The 18,034-nt window shown below is 32.0% G+C and overlaps 1 protein-coding gene across 1 annotated transcript in view; it reads right to left on the minus strand.

Moving 5' to 3' along the window:
- LOC129751381 (neural cell adhesion molecule 2-like) overlaps positions 1–10,070 on the minus strand; it is an 86,275-nt gene extending 76,205 nt beyond the window's left edge. The window contains exon 1 of the mRNA XM_055746858.1: positions 9,958–10,070. The gene's annotated coding sequence lies outside the window, so the exon portion shown is untranslated. The remainder of the gene's footprint in view (positions 1–9,957) is intronic.
- Between the last annotated feature and the right edge of the window lie 7,964 nt (positions 10,071–18,034).

An 18,034-nucleotide genomic window follows, 5' to 3' on the forward strand; every position in this document is an offset into this window, starting at 1 on the left:
TCCCATACATTATGAGGGAATTTGACTACAAAAAAATTATTATAATTAAGATACGAAAAATGATTCTTTTATAAATAGATCATGTTTGGCATAATAAAGTAATAAAATAAATTTAGAGATCAAGGTTCACGTTCGTAATGAGAATAAATCAGCTTTGTAATGCAATTCGAAACTCCAGTTGCAGCTATCATTTTAGAGCGGTTGTTTCGGAATTATCTTTTTATATGATTTGTAATGAAGCCTACAAAAAATATAAAATTAATATTTCTTTTATTTCATTTCGGTCTGTCTGTTTTTCTGTGTGTTCACTAAAGACTTGGAAACAGCTGGTCAAATCATCTAGAAATTTAACATGTGAGGGTTTTTGGTGCCGGAATTAAGAGAGTGGGGGCTTCCAAATAAAATTAAACTTTAATGTGAAACAACCTATACAAATTGAAAGTGATTTTCATGAAACCTGCCAAATTCACGCTCATTTTTATCACGGTTATTGTTTCGATTTCATCACGCTTTTTTTTAAAATTATTTAGAAACCACTTCCAGGACCTTAATTTTCATTCTAAAGCGTAGAAAGTCTTTCTTATGATATTTTTTGTATGGTTTATGTTATGGTATATAATAAATAAATAATATGAAAATGTCATTGCACTTCTTACCAAAGCTGTACAGCGTTTTAAATCTTCATTTGGATTTTGAAATCGAATGAAATTATCGCCCTAAGTATTTTAAAGTCAGTATATGCTAATGTTGTTTTTTGTGCTTAAACAGCCGCTCTTCAATACTAAACTTTTTTGGTTTTGCGAATCAATAAAAGATATGGGTGAATTCAAGCGTTTTTGAAAAGAGATAAGTATTATCCGATTTTTTTTAACATATTTATTTGAATGAGTGTCTTGCGTAATTCTGACTGGGCAGCCTTTAGTATTGTCTGAATGGATTTTTTTTTATCAAGATGATATTCTTCTAGATTTGCCTTGAAAATTTTCAAAAGAGACTCAAATTTAAAGTCTAAGTAGGACAAAGTTCAAAATTATTTTAAAAGTAATTAACTTTTCAGTAAATCAAAGGTGTGAAAACTAAAACATTGAAATATGAAATTTGCAGAAGATAATTTTACGTGCAGGTTTCTTTGAATTGTTTTTAAAAATCGACATGAGAGATAACAACTGTAAAATTTCCATAAAAAATAAATAATTCACTTTTATCGGATAAATACTATCAAACTAATATTTTGAATGTTCTGACTTCAAGAAAAAATATTTAAATTCATTAAAAGAATAATAATTTCAACTGCAATCGATCCTTTGTGTTTATTAAACTTCGATAATTACATCTAAAGATTAAAATTGATTTCTGCAAAGCGTTTCCACTACTTAAAACAAAAAAAAAATCTTTTAAGAAAATAAAAATACATTTTGTCACTTGAATTTTAAGCTTCTTCAAATTCATAGTTTCGCCATTTTAACGGGGCGTTTTCAGTTTCTTTAGAGCGTGAGCATATCATAAAACTATTGTACTTTGAACGAATTTGGTACACATCTAAGATTTAAACTAATGAGATGACGACTTTTTGTAAAAAAAACCTGAGGAACATGGAGTATTGCACCAATTTTACAGCTTTCAGTTGATTATCTTTAAAATTTAAAAAATAAAATGATTTATTGTATCTGAAACTTTTCCATTTTTTTTATAATGGGGGCTCACATTCCAATTTATGCACTTGCAATTTTTTCTGCACAAATTTATGCATGGATTTTGAAAATAAATTGATCACAAAAATCCTTTTTTGATATTTCAAGATAATTGAAAGTTTTTTTTTTGCTGAAAAATGTTAAAACTAAGGCCGTGCCAAAAATCGAGGGCCAAAAATGTTTTCAATACTTAGAATTCTTACAATCCTTAATTATACAATCTTCAATCATTGTAAAAAATCTGAAATTTATTCCTTTACTGGAAAAACCAAAACTCATTTATTTGAAATAGTTCATAAAGAGTCATTTTTCGGATTGAAAAGTAAAAAAAAAATGTTATTTAAAGACAATTTAAAAAAAATCAATTTCAAATAAGGAGATTAAAAAACCAAAACTGAAAAATTCGGTTTTAAAATTTTTATTTGAGAATTGAAGCTCTTATTTCATTTGATTTTTTTTTTAAATCATAATACAGGTCGGACTCGATTATCCGGAGTTCGATTATCCGGAATTTTAGACTCGATTTTCCGGAATTTTAAAATAATTTTTTTTTATTTTCATTTTGATTTTTTAAATAATTTAGTACTATAATTCACAAAATAATATTTTTATCAGCTTTGGACGGAGTTAGGGGGTTCAGGGACTAGTATAGTAGTTGTACTTCATATTAAAACTCGGTTAACCACAGTGTATTGTTCAAGATCAAACTCATTAACTCTATAATACATAATATAAATATGTGGTCAAGCAAGAACGTAGCTAGGAACAGGAGGGGTAAGAATAAGAGTTTTTTTTTTTTTTTTTTTTTTATTTTATTAGAGACGATTTAACCAACTTTTGGTTATTCGCGTCTTTGAAGAAAAAAAAAATTAAGATTACAATTCAAAATACTAACTTCTAACACTTTACGTTCTAAGTAACTTACATCTAATAATTAACGTTTCTATTCACAAAACACATAGTTATTTCTCTGAATTTAAACTTCCAATCGATCTTCTTTTAAGTATGCCAACAGTTTAGCTATTTGATTTCTATCATCACCCAGAGGAATTTGTAACACTTTACATTTGGGTACACAAACAAACACAAACACATTTACACAAACACATAAACACATATTTAAATTTCAAGAAACAAACAATATCTTTCAATTGTGCCAACATTTAAACCATTTGAGTTTCATTATCACCTTAAAAAGAATAAGAGTTGTCAATGTGTTTAACTCTCTACATCCCATGGTAGCACAAGTGATCCAAAACATTTGCGTCTTTATCAAGTTTGTAAATCTACTATGATGCAGTCAATAATTGTATAAACTTCCTTGTGTACTCATTGTGCTTGTCTATAAGCCTTCTTGAAATTTAGATATAGTTACTATTGATAAACAATCTAGCAACTATTGAAACAATCAAAAACTTTTTTCAACGAGTTTCAACTTTTGAGGCCATGGGAAACAACTTTTGTTCAAGCTCTTTCCTTACAAAAGCTTTTTTGTTGTTCAAATATTTAAACAAAATTCGTGGGAAGTAACGGGTTAATTATTTATTATCTAGTTTAATTAATTATCGATTGTCTTCGGTTGAAAATGAGTGGATTTTGAAATGTATTTTAGTTTATTTACAAAGTATGATCAAATGTACAAACATGAAAGTAGTAAGAAATAGAGGGACTTAAGCTAGGGTGTTATTTCAGTATGTTCCCCTTTTGATATTCTTTTTTGTTACATTCTCATTTTGGTTAAATAAAATTAATATTTCTTGTCAGGAAACTTCTCGTTTATTTTAGCTTAAAAACAAATTCATTCATTGAATAACGAAGCATGAGAACAAAAATCACTTCCGAGATGTGTCAGTTCAAGGTAAAGTGAAACTAGTAATTGTTTAATATTACATATTGGTTTTTTTTTCTTATCACGACTTTACCCCTTTTTCCTATAAAAATGATTTCTGGCTATACGCCACTGCATTTTTCAAAAATAATGCACAAAAAAATTACAATTTAACGTCCTCAGACTGAAAAAAAAAACATTTTATTATGATTCGATTATCCGGAAGATTCGATTATCCGGAGTGAAAAAAAAAATCGATACTCCGGATAATCGAGTCCGACCTGTATTTTTGAAAAGTCAGGTTATATACAGTGACCGAAACAAGAATATTACCAACATGTGCTTTGCTTGTTAAATCATGAAAGATTGACAATCGTCAACATTTTTAGCTACGGTTTGTTTTAATTGTACAACGGATAACTCAAACTCAAGTATAAATTCACTTTTTTTTTTCGATGGGACAATTGGCGTTGAGGACCAAAAATATGAAAAATGGAGCAAAAAAAAACCGCCTATGTTTTTCTACTAAATCGAGATAAGATCTTTAAATTTAATATGTTTAAGTGTGTGATATTATTTCTTTGAACTATTTGAATTTATAACTGCATTTTAAGACGATTTCAAGTATTTCAACAGGTTTTAAAGGGTTTTTAAGAGTTAATCCCAGGAATTCACGAATTTAAAATTTGAGCAATAATACTTTGTCAAACTGGTAGAACTCTTCATATACATACCTTCCATTAAAAAAAGTTGAATTAAACCAATTTTCCAGCTTTTAGTAGTAGATGGCAGCACCATCATGCTGTTGATCGCAATTGAGGCCCATTTTCAATTCAGGTATTTATTTTATTCTGGTCATGACATAAGTTCTTTGTACCAGGTGGAAAGCTTAGACATTCTAAGATTACTAAATCAAATAATAAGAATTCAAACAAGCTAACTAAAAAGGGAATTTTTGGATTGGTAATCTGAATAATTATGAAATTTCGGATGAAGTTCGATGGATCAGATGGCTATCAGTTTTATTAAAATTGTCTCGGAAATTGAGATGAGCAAAAACTCTGGCGGTACTAAATTCTTGAGCTGGTGAGGTTATGCACATTCAGAAAGGCTTTCTTTAACGTGAACTCCAACAAAACTGTTTTGGAAAGACACGTCAAAATGATAAAGATGGGCCTAAATAAAATCATCAAACCGATACTGAGCCTTAATTTGGTTTGACATCAAGAAAGTCCTGCCATCTAAGACTTGAAACAAGAATAAAGGTATTTCGGATACCGGCCTGTTTTTTCTGATTCGAATTCACCCCAGAACATTTTTTTCATCATGTTAATGCAGATATTAAGTAATTTGATAAGTTCAAATGACAAGTTCATGAGTACTTGAGGGGAAAACCCCCCGTTAAAAACTCTGGAATACATGATATCGCTCCATAAGGCAGTTATTTCTTTATTCAAAATAAATTTTCAGAAATAACTTAAATTTTGGAGAAAAACATCGGTGGTTCTTCTCTTTTCTCATCCTTTTCTCACATTTTAAGCACTCATCACAAATTTTCCATCAAAAAAAAAGTAATATTTATGTTTGACTTATCCGTTATACAATTCAAAGCAATTTGTGGAAGAAATTTTTGACGCATGTCAATCTTTCATGTTTTAACAAGAAAAGCACATATGTAGTGGCAGGACCGTAGGAAAGACCTTCTCATAGGGAACTAGTTTATAATCTTTATTCGCTCAAGAATATGGGAGATTTAGGTCACTTGATTATGGCAAAAATATTTTTTTAAAGAAATCTTTAAATTTCTTTAAAAAAATTCTATGCTCCAATCAAGTTAGATAAATTAACCTACTTCTCGGAAAAATTTAATGATTTTTTCCATCGATGAAAATTGTAAATCAATTTTTTTTTAAATGAAAAAGATCTCGATCCAAATTTAAAATTTTAGTTCAAAATTTGGCTCTTGAAAAAATTGCATTATTTTAAAAAGTTACTCTATCCGTCAAGAAAATATAGTATTTCCTTAAGATTTTAATGTTTTTTTATCAGTGAATACTGTTTATTAAAAAATGAATAAATGAATAATATTTTAAAATAATTTAAATAAAAAAATCAGTTTTTTCACCAAACAAAACTATCGAATAAACTCAAATATATTTTTGATTTTCAGTAGCATTTGGTAAACAAACTAACTGGGAATCAAAATTTGAAATTTCGAATTTTATTTACCCGTCTATCTTGTTAACGATCTATTACTGTTTGAATTCTTTAACGAAATAGTCCGAAAAATTTTGATAATTAAACTCATTTCTAAGCCGAATCTGAATCTAAATTTCCAATAGTAATTTCGAATTCGAATTTTTAACCTGAATTCAAAATTTAAACATTGAATCTCATTGCAAAATTCAATACGATTTTGGAAATGTACAAAGTAAAAATTGCAGATCATAATTTTTAAACATGATCCAAGAAGTGAAATTCTTTTAAGGGCTTTCAATCACGAATCTTAGATTCAATTTTTTTTTTGGTTTGAATCTTAATCCAATTTTTCCTTTTATAATTCTTAATCTGAATTTTAAATCCAAATAAAAAAAAACAATTTCGAATGATCAATCTGATTTTAAGTTTTGAATTCTGGATCACCAGTTATTAGCTCTTGAAAATTGATTTTCGCATCTGAAAGGTGAACAAAGAGTCAGGATGGTTTTTAATTTCCTTTTTCATATTCGGAAAACTATGATCTAAATATTGAAAATGCATTTGAGTTTCGAGTTTTTAGTTCGGTTTTTTAATCCCTTAAACCCCTCCCCTCATTCCTACGTGAATGTGTAGTGGTATTATTCTTTTTCGGCCACTGTAAGTTATATAATTTGATACAAATTAGCATTTTTTCCAAATTAGTGCATTTATTGAAACAATTTAAGACGATAATAATTTTTTTCTTTTTCTATATGTCACGTCCTGTGACCTTTAACCTTCACGAGGTCAACGACCTTTTAACTTGGAGGTGATACCAGACTTGACCTTATCTGGTCAGGAGGAACAGCTAAAGAAACGACTGTTTGCTAGGACTTCAAATATACAACTGAACTTTATTAGGACCACAGTTCAAAATATTCGTCTCATTCAATGAAAGCTGAAAGGAACGAAAGCTCAATGTAGCGCATCTCGCTTTTCAATCGCAGTGAAGCTTTTCCATACTCAAAGCTATTCGAGTTCATTTATGCTGTCAGTCATTTCTGTCTGAATGAACACTGGAGAGAAACGTCAATCAAATGAGTGTAACTGACAGAAAGCTCTTTCATTATTCAGTGACTGAGCTACACTGAAATATTCATATTCATTTGAAAGGTGAAAGTCCAGCAGTGAAGTCATAATGGAAAGTGAAGGTGCGTCAAGTTCGAGTGTTAGGAAACGACCAACGTTTGCCGAACTGTGCGGAAAGTATGTGCGGCGTGAAGGAGCTTTGGCATATTGTTTGCTAGAAAAAGAAAGGCGGTGCAGTTATGTGCAAACAAAATACGACTGCTAAAATATGATCCGCCACTTCCGTTCCCAACATTTTGAATCTGCTTGTGCTGCTGGATTCTTTTCGGGAGAAGTTCCTGTGAAGCAGAAACGATCTGTGCAAAAACGTTTGGTGGCTATTGACCGGCAGATAGTGGTCTCCTCATGCATAAAATTAATTTCATTTTATAACCTTCCATTGAGATTTGTGAAATGGGAAGGATTTAGAGAAATTTTTGATCCAATATCCGAAGCGCTTGAAATCACCCTTAATGAGGCTAAGGTAAAGGATCATATTAATTTGTGCGCAAACCGGATCCGGGATCGTATCAAGGACGAGATGCGTGGGAAATTAATTTCACTTCAAGTGGACTCAACATGCAGATTGAATCGACACATTTTGGGAATCCATTCAACATACCACAGCGAAAAATTTGGAATGGTGACCAGAACGATTGGTAAGTATACCAATGTTTACCTTAGAAGTTTATTTAGATATAATGTTTTAGCTCTATAGCAGTTCAATTTATATTGCGTAGGTAGTAGCGTAGTAGGTACTATATAAACATTTTGAACGTAGATTAATTTTAAGTTTAACAACTTTCAGGAATGGTTGAAGTACGAGAACGCCAAACAGCCAGCTTTTTGAGGGACGTGATTTTGGGAACTTTGACTGACTACAACGTGTCATTGGATCAAATATTTTCCGTCACAGTCGACAACGGTGCCAACATGGTTGCAGCGGTCAAAAATATTCAGTCAGATTATGAGCTAGCGCACATTGAAAAATTGATTGAACCGGAGGAGAATGGAGACATGTTATTGAGTCATTTGATGGAGGAACTAGTAAATGAGTTGAGAAATGAAGTCAATTTGATACGATGTGCAGTTCACACTCTCCAGCTCGCCATTCTGGGATTGGTGAATAAATCTAATGAGTGCGTAAGAATGATCACCGAAAAAGCTAAAAAATTTAAGAATATTAAATACAAAGCATCATTCGACGCTAGTTCTAAATCGTACCCACCGGTTTGGGGCTCAACGCGCTGGGGTGGCATCTATGTCATGATGAAAAAATTTATTGATCAAAAACAATTTTTCATCGAACTCGGGCAGCAGTTTCCGGAAGTTGGTAAGAAATTAAATTGTATATTCGAGAAAATTTCATATTTAATTTTAAACACAATTTATTTCAGAAATTTCTTATGAACAATGGGAGTTTATGAGAAGCTATGAAGAAGCATTCAAGCCACTTTACGAATGCACTACAAAAATGCAGAAAGCGCATATATCGCTTTCTGAATTCTATCTGCAATGGTTGATGGCCATCAAAGACGTGAAATCATGTCAGAACAACCGTTTCGCTGATGATATTTACAAAGCACTCAACGATCGGCTGCTTAAACTGCGCCAATCTAACGCATTCAAAATGGCGTTATATATAGACCCGCGGTTCAATTTTCGAGGATCAGGTCTTTTCAATAGAAGGGATAAGGAAGAAATTCAAGTGAGTTTGATTTTTATTTTAATAATTATAGCCTTAATTTTTTTAATTTTCCAGGAATTGGTTTTAAACACTTGGAAGAGGCTACAGCGTATACAAAATCCTAGTGGGAACGTAGATAGTCAAGCTGCCATTCCTTCTGAAAGGGATGAATTTGATGATTTTATGACTGACCTCTTTGGTGGAGCTATTGAGCACGAGAGAGAAAATGTTGGTAATAGTTTTCTTCAACAGCTGAAAGCCATTGATGTGGAGCCAAGGCAGAATCATCGATATGATGTCTACAGCCATTGGGTAGCTCGGAAGCAAACCCACCCAGAACTCTACGCAATTGCCATGGTGGTTTACGCTACTCCATCAAACCAAGTGAGCGTCGAACGAGCTTTTAGTGCGTTAGCTTTGGTGCTTTCTCCCCATCGCTCTAACCTTGGAGGAGGTGTACTACAAAATATTTTGGTGGCGAAACTCAATAAAGAATTGCTCCAGGAAGAAATCCCAAACCTTTACGATTGGAAAAATCAGGTGTAGATGAGTTTCTGTAAAATTCGTTTTGATTAATTTTTAAAGATTTGTAAATACGTTTTTTTTAATTTGGCTAGATTTAAGTTTTTGAAAAACACTTTTTTTCATGAAATATCCGTTAAGTTATTTTTTAAAATTTAAACTCAGCTTTTGTTTTGAATTCTAAGCCACGTGAAATAAATAAATAATCTACTATTATATGCTTGTTTTTATTTATTTGCAATCGTAAAGACAACATTTCATTAATTTCAATAATTAAGATTGCTGAACAATTTGTTGTGAAGTTCAAATTTTGAATTATGAAATGTCCATTAATCGATTCAGTATTAGTGATAAATTTCTGATTCAGAATACTATTTCTTTAAATTAAAAAAGCTTTTTATGATAATTACTTCCATAATATCCATTGATCAAACTACAAAATAAGAAGCTTAAATCAGTTCAATATCAGAGAATATCGTCAAATTAATTATCAGACCCAAAAAAAATCAGGACAAATATTTAAAAATTTGACAAAATCTATTTCTTTTTTGATTTCTTGTGCAAGGGAACCATGCCATCTGCCCCAAGAAAGAAACGAAATTGACAAAGAACGAGATCTCATATGTTTAACTTATTTAGCACTGGACAGAAATTATGGTCAAGAAATCACCGAAATTTGCAAAGTGAAAAGGAAAAATTAAACCACAGGAAACCCCGTAAGAAACAATTGCTGTAACTCTTGTTCATATCTTCTTCTATGGTTCAAGAAGTTTTTGCCTATTTTATATATAATCCTACTTTTCGTATCAGATTTATCACTCAACACAAAATCTCTGACTGGACTGACATACACATTTGATTCGCATGGAATACGATAATTATGAATTTTTTCCTAAATCAATAGAAAATATTTAAAAGCTTACCTTAAACAAAATTGTTCAAAACTTCTATTAAGAGAATGATCCAAAATGTTAGTTTGAATTAAGGCATTTTCCAACGGAACCTAAAAAGACATAACCCTAAATTAAGAATAATTCCAATGAGCTTTATGTTTGGATATTTTTCCAGCAGCCATTTCTGTAATATTTCTTGAACCATTCAACCTCGCTAAATTATCGTCCAGATTGTCCACCGGATTGTCATTTGAGTTGTTCTCCGAGTTGTAAGTTGAGAGGATAGTATTTCAACAAATACCGAATATTTACATTTTTCCGAAACTTTTAAATAGAACTTTCGCATGTCTTAACAACTTGTAGTTTGTTTTTTTCCTATCAGTTATTTGATTGCTTTGATTGAAAATAACTCTTTGGGAGTAATCAACTTGTTTGAGCCAATATATTTACAAATATTTCTAATTGTATTACCGCATTTTCCACAACCGATCGACTGAATCAGAAACACTTCATATCATACATATGTTACTTTTTTATAAGAAAAAAAATGAAGTATTATACGGTTCTAATTTTAATGACGCACATCCTCAGAAAATCATCCGATCTCAGATTGTTTGTCTTTTTTTAATTTAAAATGATGATTTTAAAACATTGACATATGCCTGCAGTATTGTATGCCGTTTTAGTTACTTCAATCATTTCAAACCTTCCCATATTAATTTCTCCCTTCAAACGAAACCATTCATCACAGGACCGGCAAAAAAAATCATGAACAAAAACAACAATCATTTTCCTTTGAATATGATTGGGGCGCCTTTCAAATGAATCTGAAAGGAATAAGACACGAGTTGAATAGAGGGAAAAGCTTTTTTGCAATGAACGATTAAAATATGAAAGCTTTTTTCAAGCTTTGACTTTGAAAGACAGCATGCTGTCAGTAACGTGAAGATTGAGCCTCGACTGTGAATAATTTTGACACTGATTAGGACTTAGGTAGTAAACTTGGGGCTACTTGCAATAATTCAATTCTCTCTTCTCACTATAAAAGTGGTACTTAATAAATGCCTTCATGACAAACTTTGAAAAAATATTTTAAAAAAGAGTGGGGAAACTCGCATGACTCTGAAAATCTCAGCCGTGTGTTGAGATAAAAAAAAACTCAATCCAACTGTCATCGTCGTCGCTATATTTCTAAATTTTGTTGAATTATGCTTTTTTTAATTCAAGTGGCTAAACAATAAAATTACATAACTAAACAAGGACTCGCAAATTTCATCAGTGGGAAAGTTAAAGTACATAACAAAATATACTCATATGCTTATTATCTCAGTTTTATCTTGCTCTTTCATATGGAAAAGGAATTTTTCATTTTCGATTTTTATAAGGAAAAAATAACTTTATTCTTGGTATCTCCCATCGGCCAGCATACATTTTTCAGACATGATACTGACCAGATTTACCAACTTGTACTTCATCTAATTTGTATTTTAGGAGTCTAAATATATCGTTCTTTTGCGCTGCTACTTTTCGGTCCAATACTTCTCTTTTAAAAAAAAATGAGGGCAATTAGTTGGATGCAGCTATTTCGAAATCAACTAATTTGATTATGTGTGAGCCACTTTTTTGAGCGTTTTAAATGGAATTTCTGCTGGCAAAATTTGACAATAACGAAGTAAAACCATCATGAGATTGAACTCGAAGTATAATTGGTTAGTATAGATCGTAGGTTGCGAAGAGTATTCACAAGATTACAGGTTTTAGGGTTTTAAAAACAGCGAAAACCAAAGTTTTCGGTTTGAAAATCGTTGTTGGTTCCCACAGTAGCAGAATCTTGGCAAATCATTTTTTTTTTTTCAAATCAACCAGCAAATACCTACTTTCATATGCTAGGGACAGTGCCACGAGCAGACGTGTTAAAGGAATCAAACGCTGGAATTTGTTCGAAACAGGGTTAGTCTTGAGTTTTATCGTCCATCAGAAATCATCTGTCTCATAAGCTCGGTACCGGCTTTACAGCTTACGAGCTCTGGAACTGGCAAAAATTGTTATTACAGGTTAGGTTAGGAAATTTTTTTTTGACATTTCAGCGAACTACCCTTAGTTTTTCGCTAATTGAAAATTTAAAAATGCTGGTATGAGACATTGCTTCCTTGATGACCCTTAACCGTAGTTGCCGACCATGTGCTTCATCCCAATCTTGATTTGAACTTTGTGGACATTTTTGAAAGTGTTTGCATACTTTTCCACCACTCACACACAGTAATTCTTTAAACTTTCAACGTTTTTGTCAGCTATCAATTTGATAATGATGGATTTTGAAGGAAACTGTGTCATTTTTTTTTCTCTCTTGCATCGTAAATATCTCAAAAACGCGTAAATTTCTAATTTTGAGAAAAAAAAATGTCAGAAAGTACTTTTAACAAGCAACAATGCTGTCAAAGTTTTGAATGTCCGATTACTAGAAATGGAGCTATTAGCAAAAGAAAGTGTTCTATTTCTAAAAGAACTAAGCTGCAGCCCACGATTCCTCACCATTTTACAAAATATTAAATAAAAACTTTTTTTTCAACAGTCGGAACTCAGAATACACTATTTATTTAATTTTTTTAAAAAATAACTCAATGATACGTAAGAAATGTAAAAAACCATTTGTCTTTTCCATTTTGTCTTTCACATTGAAGAAGATATGTAGTAAATAAAGAAAAGCGACCCTTAATACCCCACTCTCCCCTATGTTTTTCGTTATGTATTAATTTTTTTCTCTTAAATCTGCCATCAAAATTGCAATGCCTTTCACTTTGTTTAGTAAAATGAATTTTTCTGTTGTGGTTGAACGAACTCGGTTCATTTGTCCCCGTCAGCAGATATGGGATACAAAAGAATTTTAAATGAATGATTTCTTTCCTCTTTTTTACGCTGAATTGTAGCCTTTATCTTTTACCAGTTGGCAGGCAGTATCATTGGTTGCAAAAAAATCCGTCAAAATGGTTCGGCGAACCTTCACCGCCCCTTTGAAGGAGTAGTCAGCAAAAAGTTTTCCACCCGCCTCAGAAAACCATCAATTAGAGAGAATAATTAAATTAAGCATTGTGCAATTTATATTCCAAGTTCGGGTGGCCACTCTCAATGTCTGCTCAAGGCTGCAACAGCAGAGTTTGGCATGTCGAGTGTGGGCGGCGACCTCGAAGATAAGTCCATCCACCCACTCACCCAATCGCCAAGTACCAGCCAATGCCCTCCGGGAGGAACACTTTCGAAATATGGACGAAAAAATACAAGCGCGGCGAACAACGCAAATGGGACCCCTTAAGCTGAAAAATCGCTAACCGTCATTTCTCTCGATTTTGTTTGCTGCTGCTGTTTTTATCCCGGAAAGCAGATATCCCAACGGAGGAATTCTTGGGTTGTTGCTTCGAGAAAGAGAAAAAAAAACGGTCGACTTTTCGGAAGTAATTAATTTCGAATTAAAGACCGAATTTTTCAGCTAACTCATTTGCTTTGGCCGCGCAAAGTGTTGGATGTTTGCGGGGTTTTTGCTTTCAAGGACCGGAAAAATCACGATTCATTATTTGCAAAAGCCGATGAGTTCCCGGACTGGCTGGCTGGCTGCGTTTGGGTCATATCGGGTGAGCAGAACAATTTATAAAGAATAAATCTAGCGGCAAAGGATTTTGCCACTTTGCCCAAGTAGGACTGCTGTGAATGGAGCGAAAAACAAATGGAAGACGACGACCGAGTTCTGGAGTGTAATTGATCTAGGGATTTGTTGGATAGGATGCCTTAAGGGAAGAGAGCAAAAAAGTAGATTGATTGATTTCTTTATAAAATGGAATTGTTGCGCGAGATGAGGATGGGGATCGAGATCAGTAAAAATAAAATGAAATAATAAATTTAATTATTTAAATTTGTTATTTTTTTTATATTGATTAGAATTTTTAGTATCTCTTCCGGCCAAAACAACACTGCAAATGGGAAACGGAGAAAATATTTGATACATGGTTTTCGGGTTAACCAGGATGATTTAGGATAAGGTTGCCAGAATTTTTTCCACTCCAATCCGGGCCTAGCAATTCCGGACATTTTTTCAAAAAACCTGGCAAAATCCGGGCATGGATTTCAATTTTTCAAATCCAATAACCGGGCAAAAACCGGGCCAAATTTAGGTGTTAATATATCAAAAAGCACAAAAAAATGCACAAAAAAATTAAATTAATATTTTTTTAACGGAACACTTAAATATTTAAGTTTTATAAAAGTAAATCAGCGAAATTATTTGAAACAAACGTTAAAAAATTCCATACCGTTAATCGATTTTGCTGAAACTTACTAAAAATCTTTGATTTTTCATGGTGCAATATCCGGACTTTTTTCACGATATCCGGGCAACCGGGCCGGACCGGACTTTCTCGAAATTTTGCATCAAATATCCGGGCAAACCCGGATAAAACCGGGCAATCTGGCAAGCTTAGTTTAGGATCAAATCATATTCGCACATTAAATCATTTAACTTTCTGAATAGTTGATGTTCGCTAATAATATATTGCATCTTGAGCATTTTAAAAAGTATCTTTCCTAAGCGTCAATTCGGTGAATGATTATTAGTTTTATTAAGAATTAAGAAATTCAAATTTGCCGTTGGATTTAACCGAAAACATTGAACTCATAAAATAACTTCGTAAAACAGAAGTAGACTTCAAAACAAATTTTCATCAAATCGTTTTCGCACAATTTTATACACCAATATGATACACAACTTGCTTACGCAAAATTCGTCAAATGAATGACCGTTTTTCCAATCCACACGCTCGACTTGTTTTGATTACAAAATCTGTAGATTTTATTCATCTGACAGCATAACGCTTGTTCATTTGTAACCATCATCATGTATTCACCACATTCTTCTATGATATTTGGCTAAGACTTATTTTTTTTAACTGGTTAGAATATTGAGATTGATAAAAAATGATTTTTCGTTCGAAAACATAATGTAAAAAATAAAAAACGACAAAGAATCTATAAAACCAAAAAACTCCAATAAAAAATAAACGCTATGAAAAGAATCCGCATGTTCTATTTTGCAACACTCATCATTAAGAACATTGATTTTCAAAGTTGTCCCTACCGCCCCCTGAAGGTCGTCAGAGAGCAAAATTTTCGTCGAAGAAATATTTTGACATATTTTGCATCAAAAGGATAGTTTTCTGAAAAATTAAAAAATCAAAATCAGTCAAGTTTGTCGGTTAAAGTACTTAGTTTTTTTCTAACGATCCTATTCCCGTGATCCCTAGAAAAGAATCGGGGGAAAGAATCGTATAGGACACTCTAATTGCATCCGTCGATCATCTGATGTTAGATTTTTAACCCTTCGTTTCATAAAGTAACAAATTTTGCAACAATTAATGTATGGAAAAAGTTAAAAATCGTATTTTATTTTAATTTTTTTTTCTTTATGTACTCATCATTTTCAACTGTTCAAAATGATTTTTAAAGAAAAATAAAAAATCATAAAATGAAGGGTTAAACGTCTTTGAGTGCATTCGTGAGTTTTAGTTTGATGTTAATTTTGTACGAACGATCAACATTGAAGTGAGAAGGGTGCCCCACATGAAATTCGATCACAGTGAAATCGCTGTTAAAAATTCTTTTCAAACTTCCAGACCTTGTTTATAAGCTTTTTGTAGTGTTTTGATATATTAACTTCATTCTAGTTTTAAAGCGTATTCGTAAAATAGAAGATTTGGTCTAACTCCACGAAAAAGATTATGCGCAAAATCTTTAAGCAACTTCTTCCATCCAGAAACCTACTTTTTTCCCCCGAAATTATTCTCTTCGAGATGCTCACTAAGTGCCTGCTTCAAAATAACACAGTAATTTACATTGGGTCTAAGTTTTGGTGCGTTATTGGAATTTAAACTGCTTGATACAAACGTAACTTCATTGGCTTTACTTCAGTTCAGAGCATTCTTTTTAGAGTGGAACGAATTCAGATATGTTTATAATGCTACAGAAGACCATCCTATAATTTAGTTTGAACTTTTAAACTGACCAATGGATGCAAATCCGGCTGCAAAAAGTTCAAGAAGCAGTTTTCACAGTAAATTGGGTTTTTGTTGAAAATTAACATTATTATCGGACCATTTTGTATTTATTTCAAATTCAAAGGTGCCATCTGAAATTTGCAAATTTGATGACAACAGAGACGACTCCAAAGTAATATTATCGGAAATGGGAAAAATCGGTTCAGTAGTTTTGCAGCTGGAGCCAAAGCTATAAACCGTTTTTTTTTTTCAAAATTGTCATTTTTATCAAGGAAGTGTGCTAAATTGACTGTAGAATGCTAGCTACACGAATTAAATGCTGGTAAGCCTTTAATGCATAGTGTTGTTTCAAAACAACGCCAATCAAAATCGAAATGTTTCGTAAACGCGTGGATATATTTAAGTGATGTATTGTTAAAAAATGTTTAAAAAAATTAAAAAAAAAAACCCCGCCCGTGGTAATTTTGATTCTAAATTTTAATGTATGTGTGAGATATCGAACAGTATGCGGGAAAATTACATTAACCGAATCTATCAATGATCACAAAAACCTTACTGCATCCAATTCACATGATTTAAAATTGAATTTGCGAAATCCTATTGAAATGAACTAAGAATTTCAAAAATTATTTTTGAATATAAATGGGCCACGACTTTTATTATACTCAAAATAACGAACCCAAACCTGTTCAGTAGGGTGTCCCCAAAATAACATAACTTCAAGGGAATCTTGGGACTCACCTTTCAATTGGTAGATTAGGATGCGGAGAACAAACTTTTGTATGGGGCCGACTAAAAAAAATCATGTTTAGAGTTTCCGCCAATGCGATCTTTGAAAAAAAAGCACTTTCAAAATATTTGTTTTTAAATAAATTCTGGTTCCAAAAAATTTTTAATAAAATTCATATATTTTTTCACATTTTCGTAGGTGATGGAAAGAGTTAGAGAAACATGGGGTATCAAAGAACGAAAGAACATAAGCCGTAAATATCATGAATTTTTCGAAAAAGATGCAACGGCTCACCGGCAGGACTTGAAACTAAAAAGTGATGGCTCTTCACTCATTTTGTGTCAAACGACAATTTGACACAAAAGTACAATCTTTGAAGAGCCATAACTTTTTTGTTTTAAGTCCAATCGAGTTGCAGTGAAATGTTAGTCTTAATTGAAATTTTGATAGAATCAACATAATCAAGCATTAGATTGGTAAAGAAAAAAAATGTTAGATGAAAAACCAGTTTTGTATGCTTCTTCAGAACACTATGTCTCAGAATCCCTTTCACACTTTAGATTCAGTGCAACCCCTTCCTGTTATCCAATTCTACTCAAAATTTAGCATATGGCCTTCTGATGATTCCTTTAAACCACCCAAGTCATTTTTTTTTCAAGTATTTTGATTTTGAAGTAGGTATTTATTAAGACAAATTTGATAAATTAAATTTAAAAAAAATATTCTGAATTGTGATTTTTATTAAGGATAAAACCGTGAATAGCTCTTCACACGATGATACAAAAAACATGAGTTGGTCAGTTGAAAAATTTTTGAAACAAAAAAAAAAATCTTGAAAATTTTCTTACTTATTTTCAATTTTGATACAAATTTGGTTCACTTTTTCATTATTAACGTGTAGTATTTAGCTCAAAAAAACATTTAAAAAATGTAAAATAAATAATTTTGTGTGAAAATTTTTGTACCCAGAATTTATTTCAAATCAAATATTTTGAAAGTGGTTATTTTTTCAAAGATGTCGTTGGCGGAATCTCTAAACATGATGTTTTTAGTCGGCTCCATACAAAAGTTTGTTCTCTCAACTTCTAATTTTACCATTTGAAGGGGGAGCACCTAGATTTCCAGACTTTATACAATTTTGGGACACCCTACTGTACAGTTGTGTTATCCGAATAAAAATGTTATTATTTCACTGAACCAATAATTGCTATTCTCATTCAAAAAAAAAAAAGTCATGCATTAAACTTGGTATGGCGTCGCTACGAAGTTTTCTGAGCAAAGTAAAGAGATTCCACCTTAAACTATGCTCCCTCGGTTAATCTTATTTTATTGATTCTCA

Source organism: Uranotaenia lowii, chromosome 3 (assembly GCF_029784155.1).
Source record: "Uranotaenia lowii strain MFRU-FL chromosome 3, ASM2978415v1, whole genome shotgun sequence".
Taxonomy (NCBI): Eukaryota; Metazoa; Arthropoda; class Insecta; order Diptera; family Culicidae; genus Uranotaenia; species Uranotaenia lowii.